Here is a 15,121-nt window from a genome sequence, read left to right as displayed (position 1 = left end):
CCAAAAATTACAGCATTGACAAAATCACTCCATTGTGAGACTGGCGTACATTTGGACAAAAAGATAGCTATTTTTTTAAAAAGTGGCATGTAATGAATAGGTGACAAAAGTATGGAAAAATAAAACCAGATCCACAATGGTGACAATAAAAAATATAAACGTAAAACACATATAAAATGAAATAAAAAATTGGCTTAAATCAAAAACGCAGGTGTAAAAAAAACACCAAAAGCAAAGTCAAAAAGTAGTGAATTTGGCCCATATTCTGTCTACTTACTTTGAAGTTTGTACTATGGTCAACAACCAGGTAGACCTGTCATGTAGTAATAGTCACAGAGACTAGAAACTCGGAGAAGGCAGCAATGAATGTGTGTACGTGTCTGATGGGGTCACACAGCTCATAAAAGGACAACTGCCCGGCCTCATAATCCAGATATATCCTGAACCTATCACTGGAGATCTGGTGAGGTAAGAAGAGGCCATGACAATTATGTTTCACTGAATACTGATTATTACAAGTCCACCCTCTGCCTGAACACCAGGATTTCCTAATATATCCAATAGATGTGTAGCGCCCCCTCCTGTCTATACTGGGTCAGCACATCTCCATAATCCTGATCTACTGATCTCCACATCCTAGGAAATTGTTAAGGAAGTTAAGGTGGCTGGGAATTTAATAGGCAGCAATCATGCTTTCCTCAAATGTTAGAAGAGGAGGAAGATCATCGATGAAGAATATTTTAAATTTAGACTTCAGAAAGGCGATTTTAATGGACTCAGAAAGAGGGTAATAAATGTCCTTTTTGTATTGAAGAACTGGAACAAATTAACTTTTTGATGATATTCTAATTTTGTGAGAAGCACCTGTATGTAAGTCCTTGGATAAGAATACAGTAATTAACCAGAGCAAGCATGGGTTTGTAGCAAACAAGTCACGCCAGGCTAATATAATTTCCTTCTAGGATGGAATCACTGACTGGGTGGATCAGGGAAATGCAGTAGATATAGTATATCTTGATTTCAGCACAGCATTTGTAAATTAGTTTACATACAGTACTTACATACAGGTGCTTTCTTCTTTATTTACACTTCTAATAGCAGAGTATTGCTCTAGTTTAGAGCTCTCCTGATGAGTGTATCCAGGCATCTATCAAATATGTGTTTTCCGGTTTATGTAAGATGTAACCCATCTCTAGCAAGAAGCCCATCATACATGTACTTCACTCCATGGCCAAGAAACCCAAAATATTTCTGAAGACACCATCGACATAGCCAGTTGTTCACGTGTAGAATCCTGTTCAATTTCATTGCTCTATGTCTATCCACCGGGAGGATGGATGAGAAGACGACCTGCTGTTATGACTCTGGTGTAGCACTGCTAAAATCTAAGGAAACCAAAGGAGCATGAGCAGGAACAGCAAGCAGTAATAGAAGACCTTGGAGACAGTAGAGGAATTGTAGGAAACAATCTGGGGATAAATGAGAACTGTCTGGGTAAGACAGTTCAGGAGCTGGAGACTGGACCTAGGCTAACAGCTAGACACAATGCTCAAGCAATAAGTGAGAGATCCATGTGGCCTTAAAGCGAACCTGTCAGCAGTTTTGGCTGCTATAAGATGCGGCCACTGCCTTTCAGGGCATCCTGCTGGATTGCCCCCTTTTATTGAGGCTGTTCTTTTGTGATGCCAGTGTATCTATAATGAGCAGGGCTGGTTTTAGACAAAGTGGGACCCTGAGCAAAAGTTTAAAGCGGGGCCCTAAATGCTCACATGCCAGGGTCAGAATACCAGAGAAATAGCGGATAAGCAAAGGAGAAATAACACGCAGGTAATCAGAACACGGTTCAAAGGTCAGCAGCAGAATATCAAATACAGTACAAAGGGGCAATAACAAACGAGTAGTCAGAACACAGTCCAAAGGTCAGCAAAGGAATATCAGAAAAAGGGGCAAATACAAACAGGTAGTCAGAACACGGTCCAAAGGTCAGCAGCAACAGATCAGAACTTACCACACAGGGAACAGGAGAACACACACCAGGGAGCACAAACTTAAAACAAGCATTTGACTTGCAGTGATCTGGGCCAGACAGCTCACCTAAATAGCAGGGCAATCACCAAGCGCAGGGAGCACCGGTGGAAATGTCTGCTCCTTCCAGTTCCAGATAGGTCAACCGAGCCATCAAAGCACTGACCACTCAGCACGCCCCAGTGCAGGATAGGATGACAGAGCTGCCCATCACCGAGTCCCAGACACTCTGAGTAGAGGAATTGTGACAATATCATGGATTAATGTAGGGTTCTTGAGCTTATTTTAATTATGTTTTGTTGGTTTACTGCAAACTTTGCTAATAAACTGAATTTGCAATGATGGAAGATGGGTGGGGAGGTCGGTATAATTATGATTGCAGCTGTATATAAATATTACGTTTATAATATACAGTATGTACCAGTCATTAACAACATAAAAAAGCATTCTCTTAAAAGTAGAAGATAAGTTTTTCTCCCACTGCTCAGAAGCTGGCACAGGCATAGCAGTGACCCAGAATAATCTATGCTCAGTGAGCGCCATGGTCTATATTGGAGCCAAGAGGTGGAGCGCCGCTCCTGGGGCTCAGCCAAGCAAGTCAATGTTCACAGAAGATACTTCAGGATGGATCGAGCCACAAACAGGATTATGGCGCTGACAAAACAGTCACGATTTACACTGAACGATGGGCACAAAATACCAGTGGTGGGACTGGGCACCTATGCCCCTCAGGAGGTAGGTTGTGATAGCTCATAGATACAAATCTAGGATGGCTTCTTAAAACTTGAAATCTTTGTGATAATAGCAGTATTATTAATACAGGCATGTTATAAGAGGAGCGATTGACTTACATAACTGTCTGTAATGTAATCATGGAGGGCAGGGAAATTTCTGTGCTTCATATCATTCATCGCATTGAAGAAGACTATAAGAACAGTGGTTCCCCTTGGAATTGTCCAGGAGACATTCACTCATTCTTCTCTTACAGCCTGAACATTCAGTAGTGCAGATAGTGCATGGCAATGAGGGGATAACGAGAGGAGCTGATGTTGGCATATTGCTTGGAGACACAGTAGACACAGGACACGTCATACAAGAAGAAGAGCAGGCAGAGAACGAGACACCTGGAGTGGCATAGCAAGCACAATGTTAGAGATAATCAGTCAAGTTGTAGCCTGAAAAAGCCTTGGTGAAGGTGTAAGGGGGGACGACGAACCCTCGCCTGTGGAATGGCGAGCTTTAAGAGAGGAGGAATGTAAGGGGGCGAAGAAGAAGAAGAGCCCAAAGGAGGCTATCTTCCCTGCTCCATACCTGGAACCACTTAGCCAGACAGCAGGGTTGCCAGGAGGAAGACTTTCTGCCCTGGAGCGACTGGATCATGTGACTGCAAGGGGCAGAGAGGAAGGAGAAGGGGCGATGGACCGGAAGGTATGCAGGCAGAGGGCGCGAAAGAAGAGCGTGCCAGGCACAGAGGAGAGCGCACCAGAGACAGGGGGGGAGCGCAGCAGAGAGAAAGCAGGCTACATCACCGTGCTCCCAGAGGGAGAGGACTCCCCATCAGAGCACTGAGACTGAGATACGAGCCATAGTGAGAGCTGTATGTGAGTACGTGGACTCGGGAGCCTCCGTGACCAGAGGAGATTTCCCTCCTGACAGTGCAGAGACAGTGACTCGAGCGCGCAGCGCCAGTGACAGCAGTGGCAAGCCGAGACCCCTGAGTGTGTCAAGTAGACTGCCCAGTGTGTGCAGCATCGTTACTGTGGAGAGACTGTCAGTTTAACATACAGAGACTTAGTGCAGGGGAGACTCAAGTTTGCAGCGTCCCCCTGCTTCCTGCTTTAACCCCTGAGGTTCCAGCTTCACCCTGAGAAGAGAATGCAGAGACTTAACCCCTTAGGTTCCAGCTACATCCAGAGGAGACTACAGAGACTGTGAGCACTGCTGTTGACGGCGCCAATGTGGGAGAAAGAGAACCTGCAATCAAGCTTTCCCCGGACTGATAAGTCATATTAATTCCAGTCAAACCGTCTCAACTCTGCATAACTGTTTAGTCATTTTCTTAGTCTATTTTGCTGTTTATATTGTTACTCCTACTCTTACTCATTCAGTCCCCTTACTGCTCCTTCCTGCGTGGAAAATTTATCTCCTGTAAATAAACCCTTTAACTTTTGGTCTGTCTCTGTTCCGTGGCGACATCCTCAGTACCTGCAGGGTTACTACAAGTGGCGCACTCGGTAGGATGTCGCACAATAGTGCGGAGGGGGCAGACCAAATAGTTGGGGGAGGACCCAGGTCTAGCATCTCCCTGGGAGCCATGTTAGTTAACTTGCCAAAATTATCTGGGAGCAAAGTTATGTTTAACTCTTGGTTTTTCTCTGTTCCGTGGCGACATCCTCAGTACCTGCAGGGTTATTGCAAAGGTAGAATAAAGAGGTAGAATCAGGGGAAAGTACACAGTCGGAGAAGATGTCAACTATAATGGAGACTTCGACCTGGATGTGGTTTTGCTAAATGAAATGTTCATGTAACCCTATGTTCCTGTCTACCCTTGTCCCCTATCATTATTTTAGTTCCCTAAGTCAATGGCGGAGGAGGCTGTGAAAGTCGCTCTTGATGTTGGGTATCATCACATTGATTCCGCATTAATATACGGGAATGAGGTTGAGGTCGGACGAGGTATCAATGTGAAGATCACGGATGGAACGGTCAAGAGAGAAGACGTGTTCTACACCAGCAAGTTGATCACAATGACATGCTTCCATGGGCAGCCATCAGTTGTCCTCTTTAGCCACTATCTTGGTCATTGTCGAAAGTAACAGATGCAGGGTGGTAGCTCTTTTTTTACAGTATTTCTTAGCCATCATCCACTCTTCCATGGATCCTTAACTTTTAAGTACATTTTTAAGCAATTTTTACTTTTTCCCCCTTTTAGCTGTGGAGCACCTATCAGTCCCCCGAGTTGGTCCGTCATGCTCTTGAGAAGTCTTTGAAGGTTCTACGTCTGGATTACTTAGATCTTTATCTGATTGATAATCCCTTTGAATTCAAGGTCTGTACATGACCCCCAACATTTTCTAAACTGTTCATAGCTTGAACTCTTGTGGTGGCTAAAGAACAGATCCAACTTATCTCATGGTCTTCCTTCTTTTTGACACTGAATTTCATAGATTGTGTTTTGATATTTTTGTTTTATTCTTGCTTTTAAGCCTGGTGATGATCTATGGCCAACAGATGAAAATGGAAAATTGATTTATCACAATACTGATATTCGAGACACTTGGAAGGTATGTAGACAAACCTTAGACTTTTCAGAGGTTTCAGTTTGCTATTGGAGTCACATGGTCCTTCCACATGCCACCGGTGACATCTCAGTTTACGAGTGACTCTAATGGCTTGTTTCTTCTTCAATGATGATGAATTCAACACTTACGTAACAGCAACTCTGTAGAATGACTTAAAGAGAAGTTATCATCAGAAAATGACCGATTGCTTAAATCATATTTTTGTGTTACATATATTTTTTTCTAAATGTTGGCAATTTTTTTCAACCCCTCTCCAATATCGGGCGTAATGTGTAATAGTACGTTGATGTCGGATTCCCCCTGCTTGGTGCAGGCTCCGGCGCTGAACCCGCACCTTTCTGGGCATGTCAGCTGATATATACAGATGACATGTTCCAGCAACAGCTGCGAATGGAATCGCGATCCACCCATGGCTGTTAACTAGTTAAATACCACTGTCAATTTCTGACAGCGGCATTTAACTCGCGCTTTGGCAAGACGCCGGAAATCCCGCCCATCGGTGACCTCGTCACGTTATCGTGGGTCCCCGATGGGTTGGCATGACAACTAGAGGACTCCGGCAGACCTCTATGGTTGTCATAGCCAGATTGCTATGAGCACCGCCCAGTGGTAGTGATAAAAAAAGTAAAAACTCCAGAATTACGGTTTTTTGGTCGCTGCAACATTGCGTTAAAATGTAATAACGAGCGATCAAAAGATCGTATCTGCACAAACGTGGTATCATTAAAAACGTCAGCTTGGCACACAAAAAATAAGCCCTCACCCAACCCAAGATTGCAAAAAATGGAGACTTCCCGGGCATCCGAAAATGGTGCAAATTTTTTTTTTAACAACTTTTAATTTTTTTTCACCTTTTAAATAAAAAAATAAGTTAGACATGTTTGGTGTCTATGAACTCGTAATGACCTAGAGAATCATAATGGCAGGTCAGTTTTAGCATTTAGTGAACAAGGTAAAAAAAACCCGATAAATAACTGTAGAATTACAGCTAGTTTTGCAATTTCACCGCACCTGGAATTTTTATCCTGTTTTCCAGTACATTATATGGTAAAACCAATAGTGTATTTCAAATGTACATCTTGTCACCGCAAAAAACAAGCCCTCACATGGCCATTTTGACCAAAAAATAATAAACGTTATGGCTCTGGGAAGAAGGGGAGCAAAAAACGAAATCGCCAAAAACGGAAAATGGCCCGGGATATCAGGGGTTAAGATATCACAATCTGTATTTATAATGAAAAATAGATATATTCAAGTTTTAAAACCAACCACTGGGGCTTTTATTTTAAATTTTAACTTCCTGCTGTTTCAGGAAACAACACATGTACATAGCCACAATGTTCAGACCCAGAATGTATCTTTTGCATTGAAGCATCTAATGAAGGTCATCGTGAAGGGACAGTGAGCAGGCTCAGCTGTGATATTCCCCATTGTTAATGATGGCTCCTGTGTTATCTACTGTACATAAAGCTGTTATCAGTTATTGTATATCAGGAGTAGGAGGTGAGCTGTAACATCTATAGTGAGTGGTGGATCCTGTGTTATCTACGGTACATAGAGATGTTATCCATCATTGTACAGGAGTAGGAGGTGAGCTGTGACATCACCTATTGTGAATGGAGGATCCTGTGTTACCTACTGTATATAGAGGTGTTATCAGTCATAGTACAGGAAGAGGGGGTGAGCTGTGACATCACCTATTGTGAATGGAGGATCATGTGTTACCTACTGTATATAGAGGTGTTATCAGTCATTGTACAGGAGGAGGAGGTGAGCTGTGACATCAGCTATGTTTCCATGGTAACAGACTACAAATGATTCCAGTGTAGTCTGATCCTTTAGTCACGTTGCTATCTATATGACTAAAGCTTATTTATAAGTATCTGAATGTATATCTGTAATTCGTAGGTTGAGAAGTAGAAGGTTTGCATAACTACACAGGGTTTATTTCATGTTTGTGATCTTTGGAAACACATACTCTTGCCTAGGAGCTGTATACAAAATCCATGTTGTCATACTTCCAGCACTTTTATAAGCTGTGCCTCTGGAATATAAGGGGTAAAAAAATAAAAATAAAAACATTTTTGCCTATCTCATGAATAGGTTGTGACCGGAATCCTCCAGTAGACAGTGATAACAGATCTACAAGGCAGAAATGGGCTCAGTATAGTTGTCACTTCTCATCCCACTCTTCTTAGAAGTTTTTTCCCTTTTTGAGATTTTTTTTTCTTTTAGGCTATGGAAGATTGTAAAGAAGCCGGACTGGTCAGATCTATAGGCGTCTCCAACTTCAACCATAAGCAACTGGAGCTCATCCTCAACATGCCGGGGCTGAGATACAAACCTGTGTGCAACCAGGTGACGCAGAACTATCCTGTCTCCAAGATTATTGAATATGGGCGACATGGTGGCTCAGTGGTTAGCACTGTACGGTGGCTCAGTGGTCAGCATGGCAGCCTTGCAGCGCTGGGGTCCTGGGTTTACATCCCACCAAGGACAACATCTGCAAGGAGTTTGTATGGTGTTCCGGTGGGTTTCCTCCCCCATTCAAAAGACATACTGATAGGAAACTTAGATTGTGAGCCCCATCAGGGACAGCGATGACAATGTCTGTAAAGCGCTGTGGAATTAATGGCGCTATAAAAATGAGTAAAATAAATAAATTTGCATTTTTTTACTTTTTTTTTAATAAGACGTTGCCAATAGCGAAAGCCAAAAATTTACTAGACTTAGATATGATGTATACTTAGAAAAGCTGGATCCCCTTAAGGGGCTTCTGTCAGTAGGATCAACTCTCCTAAGCCGTTTATATGGGCACGTAGGTTATAAAAAAATGAATAAAATGATACCTTGATATCTGCGATATGATGTCTTATGCCAGAGAAAGCCACATTTTTCATAATATGTAAAATAACCTGTTTAGATCTATGGGCTGGACATAGATCTCCCTGAGGCTCTGTCTCCAGAGCTTATTTTAAATGTTACCAGTGTGAGACATGTAGATCAGGAAAGCAGACAGGCAGTCATTACATGTCTCACACTGGAAACACCCCTTTAATTTAAAATAACATTTAGAGGCATATTCTCAGGGAGAGCAGTGCCCCGCCCATAGATCTAAACAGCTTATTTACCTTATATTAAGAAAAACATGTATTTTTCTTGAATAAGACATCGTATCGCAGATATCAAGGTATCATTTTATTTCACTTTCTGTGACCTTAGGACGGTTGATCCTATTCCCAGATTCCCTTTAAGGAGTTTTCCCTGGGCAGACATTTTTAAGTCTACCAGAGCTAGGAACATCACCATCCTCACCCCACTGCTGGTGCACGCATGGTCAAGATCATCAGCTTAGTCTATAGACTGTAGGTTTTGAACAAGGGGTAGGAGAAGGTGATTGATACTGAATTGTCCTTCAGCTAAATTTATTTGTATAGTTGTGATTTAGCGTTTGTAGAACGGGAGGTTTCCTGGTGAGCCACCGACCTTTATGTCTCATAGGAGTGGCCCAATACTAAGCCATAATTTTGGGTTCAAGCATAACAAACCGAGTAGAAAAAGTTGTGTTGGCTCCAACCAAGCCAGACGATACTCCTCGTTTCGTTTCCTTACAAAATTACCATTGGAATCTGTCTTTGGTCCTTACATTAGACATGTTGTACATCTCCAGGTGGAATGTCATATCTACAATAATCAGGCCAAGATGCTGGAGTTCTGCAAATCCCACGACATAGTCCTGGTGGCATACGGGGTGCTGGGCTCTACTCGAGATGCAAACTGGTAAGAACTCTCTTGGAATTGGACAAACCGAACCTTCAACTACAACTACTCCGAATCCTTCTTCTCCGTACAAAGGGAGAACCGGGGGGTTGCATGTTTAATAAGCAAATTTTACTGCACTCAAATCTAAAGGGGTTATCTGGGACTTTTGTTTCCCTATTGGTATAAGCATTTATAGTCGGATTGTTACTGACTACCTGCCCTGTGACAAAGTCTACCAGCTCAGAGTGGTCATGGACCTCTCATGCCATTGATTTTCCTGCTTCCTGTGATGTAATTTTCGACAAAGTAGTTCATTCTCTTCCACTCTGTTGAAGGGGCCATCACTCCTGATGTCATGTTGATTGACAGCCAACACCATGCTGGGTTAGGCTGAGCTGGCTGCCAATCGACATGACGTTAATCGTATGCTCCTTTGATAGAGCATCGTGGAAGAGAAGGAACTGTGACATCACATGGAGCAAGAGAGTTGCCGGTAAGCGCGGTCCATGACTGTTCTGAGCCGGGAGAGATTGACGCATGGCAGCACAGGCTTATGTGGCACTCTAATAGGGTGCTCAAATATGGTTCCACCCAAGAAAATAGAACTTGGCACTTCTTCAATGCTGAAATAATATATTTATTGCACGAAAAGAAAAAAACAAAAGGATCCACATAAAAAAAAGTTGACGTTTCGGCCTAAATGGCCTTCGTCAGAACTAAAATACAACAGATAAACAAGCACAATATAAACAAACACATATAAATCATTATACATCAGTCCATAATAAATGAAAAAAATAAAGAAAATGGGATCTCATAAGAAATATGAAAACTTAAAATTAGAGATCATACATGACAAACCTAAGAAATAAGTACTCAAAGTATCATGATAGAGTAGCAAAGAATAAACCATGAACGCTACTCCAGATCATCCAATCAAGCGAATATCACAGCAATAAACGTAATACAGATTGGAGAGGTGACTAAAGGTAACAGCAGTTCAAATAGCGTAAAAGAACCACATTGCCAGATGGTGGATCAATTGTGAATAATAAATGCTGTATAAGAGGGAAAAAAAAATGTAAGTGTGTGTGACTCCCTGATTGTGACTTGGCTTGTATCCGGACCTCCTTCTGTCTTTTGTCCTTGGCTCACCCGCTCCCGATCGGCTCTGACCTTCTGGCTTGCCTCTGACTTCGCTTTTGCTCCTCCCCTTTTGTACCACGCTCTTCGCCTGTTACCGACTCGGCTTGTGTGATTATTCTGCTGCCACCTAGTGGTAGTTTGCGCTGCTGCATTGCAGGCCTGCCCTGGGAGTGTGCAGTCCTTACTCCACTCTATTGCCATCTAGTGGAGTCCGAGCATACCTGCATTGCAGCTGCATGATAGTTAAAATTCCTTTTTATTCAAGACATTCCTTAAAAATAGCTTTGAATTGATGCAGGGGACTCTTGTAATCAACCGACGCGTTTCGACCTTTCAGGTCTTAGTCATGGTGTGAATACGGTCCCTCATTATGAATGTTATATACATAACAACATACAAAACACAGGTGCAATCATTAAAACCATCAGGAGATTCAAGGGAATATTCCCTTAATTGAATTAACCTTGCTCACAAGACTTTAAAAAGGAGATAAAATGTTCCCAAATAAGGATGCTTTTTTGGCCATTTTCTTCTATGGCAGGAACATAGTTAGCAACTACCTACCAATAAGTGCGTAGCCCCATAGAAAAAAAAAGTCCTGGATAATCCCTTTAAGTTTGTCTACATTGCATCTTTGCTCTTCCAGGACCGAAGCGACTGCTCCAATGCTGCTGGAGGACCCTCTGCTCAATGAAATTGCAAAAAAAACATGGCCAAACTCCTGCCCAAGTCGCAATGAGACATATGCTACAGAGGGGGATAGTGGTTCTTGCAAAAAGTTTTAAGCCGGAGAGGATCAAGCAGAATCTTGAGGTATGAGATGTGGTATTTAGAAGGTCACACTTTATTTAAGAAGTGGTCCAGTAAAGAATTACCCAACTTCTTATGGCGAAAACACATCCATCATGTGACATACTATGCATTCGATCTCATTCCTTGTACCTTGATGATAATACCTCTGTTCAACAGTAGGATATCCATACCCAAAAACAACCTTTTCAAACAACCAAAATTGCACCCAATTGTATTAAATTGAGTGCTGACATGAGAATGAGTAGTCTAGAATGCCAAGAGTTGACTCAAGAGAATGCATGTAAGTGTGACGCAACCCTCTTGCTTAAGAGAGCTTCCCTCCAGGTTCAAAGTACTCTGCCAATATTTCCAGCAAGTCACTGCCAACATGATTACAAAACTGTATTTAGGCTTGGCTCGATCAGCTAGAAAGCAAAGTCTCCCAGTATTAGGAGTCCATGGCAGGTGGAGATCCATGGATAATCGGCAGCAATATCCACAGTTCAGTTTTGCTGGAAACTGTGACCACAGTATAGAATGCAACAGGGAAAAATCTACAACAAACTTCTGTAGCAAGTGGCTGCAAATTCTACAAATCGCATCCACTTTTCAGCTACTGCACTTCCTAAGATCCGAATGGGAAATCCTCAGCAATTCTTGTACACTTAGGATTAGATGGCACAGGATTTGTTTGTAGTCTGTTACCTTGGAGACACATATGAGCACATTACTTACCAAAAAGCAGGAAATTTTGCAAAGTTGCCTGTGCCTTTAGTGGAAATGCTCTGCAGCAATGAAATAATTGGTTGCAAAAGTAAAAATGCCCTTTTAATGGTTAATGGAAAAGTACAGAGGTATGCAAATATGTAGTAAATATAGGTAGTGCCAATATTCTTCAATCTTCATAGACTGAGGATATTTTAGCTTATTCTTTTGGGTTCCTCTTTTACAAATGCTAAGGTCCAGTTTCCAAGAGATCGGTAATTGTTCAGCGAGGTGTAAGTGGTTTTTAGAAGTATAGAATAAGTTGACTTCTACCTATGGTCATTTCTAATTTCAGGTTTTTAAATTTGAGTTGAGTGAGGAAGAAATAAAAAGCCTCAATGGACTGAATCGAAATTTTCGCTACGTGGATGCGACTAAGTAAGTGCGACGTATTGGAGAATATGTTCCAAAAATTCTAGACAAATTGCATTTAGGCTCCATATATATGGAATACACCTACACTATACATAAGCAACACATAGAGTTGTACATCTACATCATACAGTACAAGTCAACTCTTCCTGATGGTCCAGAAAACCCTCACGAAAAGGACAATCTTCCCAGAAGAGACTCCATATTCCTCAGGAGCTGTTGAAAATGTCTTAAAGCAGGAAGGTTTCTGACGTGTAATGCTGGAGTTAGAGTAACTCAATCTATTCCGGAACATGTCACCTTCTCAGATTGTGTTCTGTAGGTACGGCTGGAGAACACACCGACAATACTCTTAGGCCGGGATCACACATGCGAGAAACATGGCCAAGTCTCGAATGTTAATACCCGTCACTCGGATATACCAATACATGGAGCCGCACTCTCCGCTCCCGAGTGCCGGGTATTAACATGCGAGTCTTGGCCGGGTTTCTCGCATGTGTGATCCCGGCCTTACAGGGATCCTGCCACTTGATTCATGCTAGCTAGAGTTGAACAGATCAGGCAAAATTCGAATTCGCCGGTTTGAGCTTTTTTTTTTCTCCAGGAAATTTGATTCACGGAAAAGTTTTTCCCTGCAAATTTAATGTCCCTTATGCTCACTTCTAAGGTCCCTCTGCTTCTCATCACCACCCATCCCATCCTTGCCGCATCTACCGATGAGCCACCAATCAAGTTGGAATCTTCGGGCCTCTTACACTGTGCCGAATTTCCGGCTGTCATGGCACTGGCAGGGATCTCGGCAAGAGCACAGGAGGTCAACGGTGTCAAGACATCACGAGATGAGAAGACCTTCATTCTCTCATGTGCGAAACCCTCCCTTGTGCCAGGAAAGCAGGAAGACCTGTACAGTGCGGGAGGCTTGAAGATTCCAACACGAACGGTAGGGAATCAAAAGATGCGGTGGGGACCGGACGGGTGGCGGTGAGTAGCAGAGGTGTGTGGTACGGGAAGTTTAAGGATTTTTTGACTCATTATGGTTCAGAAATATGGTGGCCAGCAGCTATCTATTTGCTGAATCCATAGTGAAGCAAATTAGAGAAAAATCTGCGTTTTGGCAAATGCAGAAATTTTTTTGAAAAATTCAATTCCGTTTATTCCCTCATCTTTAATGCTGGGTAAACCATAGACAGCCTGAACCAGAGCCTGGTTGTGTGACTATAGCCAGTTATGTCTCTCTCTGAAACGCAGTTTGAAGAACCGACTGGGAGTGACGAGATAAATCTGAGACGGCTTCTCCGGGTGATTGACAAGTCTCTCCCTAAGTACACACATATTTTTCTCAGAAGGCCAAAAAGTCACGGTCTCTTGGACTACTGTCACCACATCGGCCAACCTGTCTACATCCGTGGTGTGAATCCATGCAAGACATATTTTATCAAGCATGATGACAAATCAGTAGAGTTATGGAATCAGTTGCACATTTGGACACGTATCTCCAAGAGTTGGCAAGTAGGAAGGCGTCTTATCCATGAACCGGCAATGAAAAAGCATTACATGGACAAATGCTTGAGTTATATGGGTTGTCCAGAACCTTAACATTGATAGCCTATTTTTTATGTAAGACACCTCACCTACAGCATATATTTGGGGGTACAGTACATACTACCCCTACTATCAGCTGGTAGAAGGTCCCATGGCATTTGGAAGTAGATAGTGTATGGAGCTGAAAAACCACAGCTATGTAGTGATCGTTCCCAGATACTGAAGCTCAGCACTTTCTGAAGCACCTGAGACCGACCACTACTCACAGTATACTGAGGAGTAAACAGTGTAGTGAGCCGAAGCACCACAGCGCCACACAGTGAGGAGTGGTCGGTCTCAGGTACTGCAGCTCAGATCACATTCACTTCAATAAGTGCTGAGCTTCAGTACCTGGGAACGACGCAGATAAAACAGACCGTTGGATCAGAATATGTCTAGCAAGTGGTTCTAATTATTCCAAGTGGATGAGAAGAATCAGCTGAATTCTCCCCCTGCTCCCATACTTCAAGAGATGTAACATCACCTTTTCTGATTTTGCAGATTGAGAGATCACCCGAAGTATCCATTCGATGAAGAATATTAAATTCATCGGTTTTGTTGGTCTCCGACTTTTGCGAATTGATTATTGAGAACGTTTTTGAAGCTCTAATTTTTTTAAAGAATTTTTTTTTTAAAATAAAGAAATCACTGAAGATACAAAAGGGTCTGGGAATATATTACACCGGCCAACCACAAAAATGTAATATTCCGGAGAATCTGAATTTTTTGTAAAATTTTAGGCAAATTCAATTAATCTGGAGACGATTTTCTCATATCTGGTGACACTGGAATGGGCCATGTTTCTCCTGCTGTACATAAATACTTGGGCCCCATTCATCATTTGTGCTTTTTTTAAGTTACTTTTCTTTTTTATCTTGTTGCATTCAATGAGTTTTTTTTGTGCTTAATTTTTCAAAATGTGATCAATGAATTTTTCCTCAAATCAAAAAGTGCTCTTTATTTTTGTGGTTTTTTTTTGGTCTTTTTGCCCTTTTTTAGGACATAAAGTCACAAGTTCTGCTAAAATGTCACAAAAATTACCCCCAAAATTCAAGCATTGACAAAATCACTCCATTGTGAGACTGACGTACACTCGGACAAAAATTTAGCGACTTTTTAAAAAGTGGCATGTAATGAATCGGGTCACAAAAATCTGGAAAAATAAAACCAGATCCACAACGATGATTATAAAAATATAAACGTAAAACACATAAAATAAAAATTTGGCATAAATCAAAAACACAGCTTAAAAACACCAAACACTAGACTAAAAAAAAAGCTCAAATGCAGTAACGACTTGGGCCCATTTTACTATGATCAACAATCAGATAGACCTGCCATGTAGTAATAGTCACAGAGACTAGAAACTAGAGAGC

General features: G+C 42.0%; 1 pseudogene; it reads left to right on the top strand.

Moving 5' to 3' along the window:
* The first annotated feature begins 59 nt into the window (after positions 1–59).
* LOC141083289 (prostaglandin F synthase 1-like) lies at positions 60–14,578 on the top strand (annotated as a pseudogene).
* The last annotated feature ends 543 nt before the right edge of the window (positions 14,579–15,121 follow it).

The sequence above is a fragment of the Dendrobates tinctorius genome, unplaced genomic scaffold, assembly GCF_039654945.1.
Source record: "Dendrobates tinctorius isolate UK_male_01 unplaced genomic scaffold, ASM3965494v1 ptg000020l, whole genome shotgun sequence".
NCBI classification, from domain to species: Eukaryota; Metazoa; Chordata; class Amphibia; order Anura; family Dendrobatidae; genus Dendrobates; species Dendrobates tinctorius.
The sequence above is the reverse complement of the archived record's forward strand: the minus strand, read 5'-3'. Positions and strand labels throughout refer to the sequence as shown.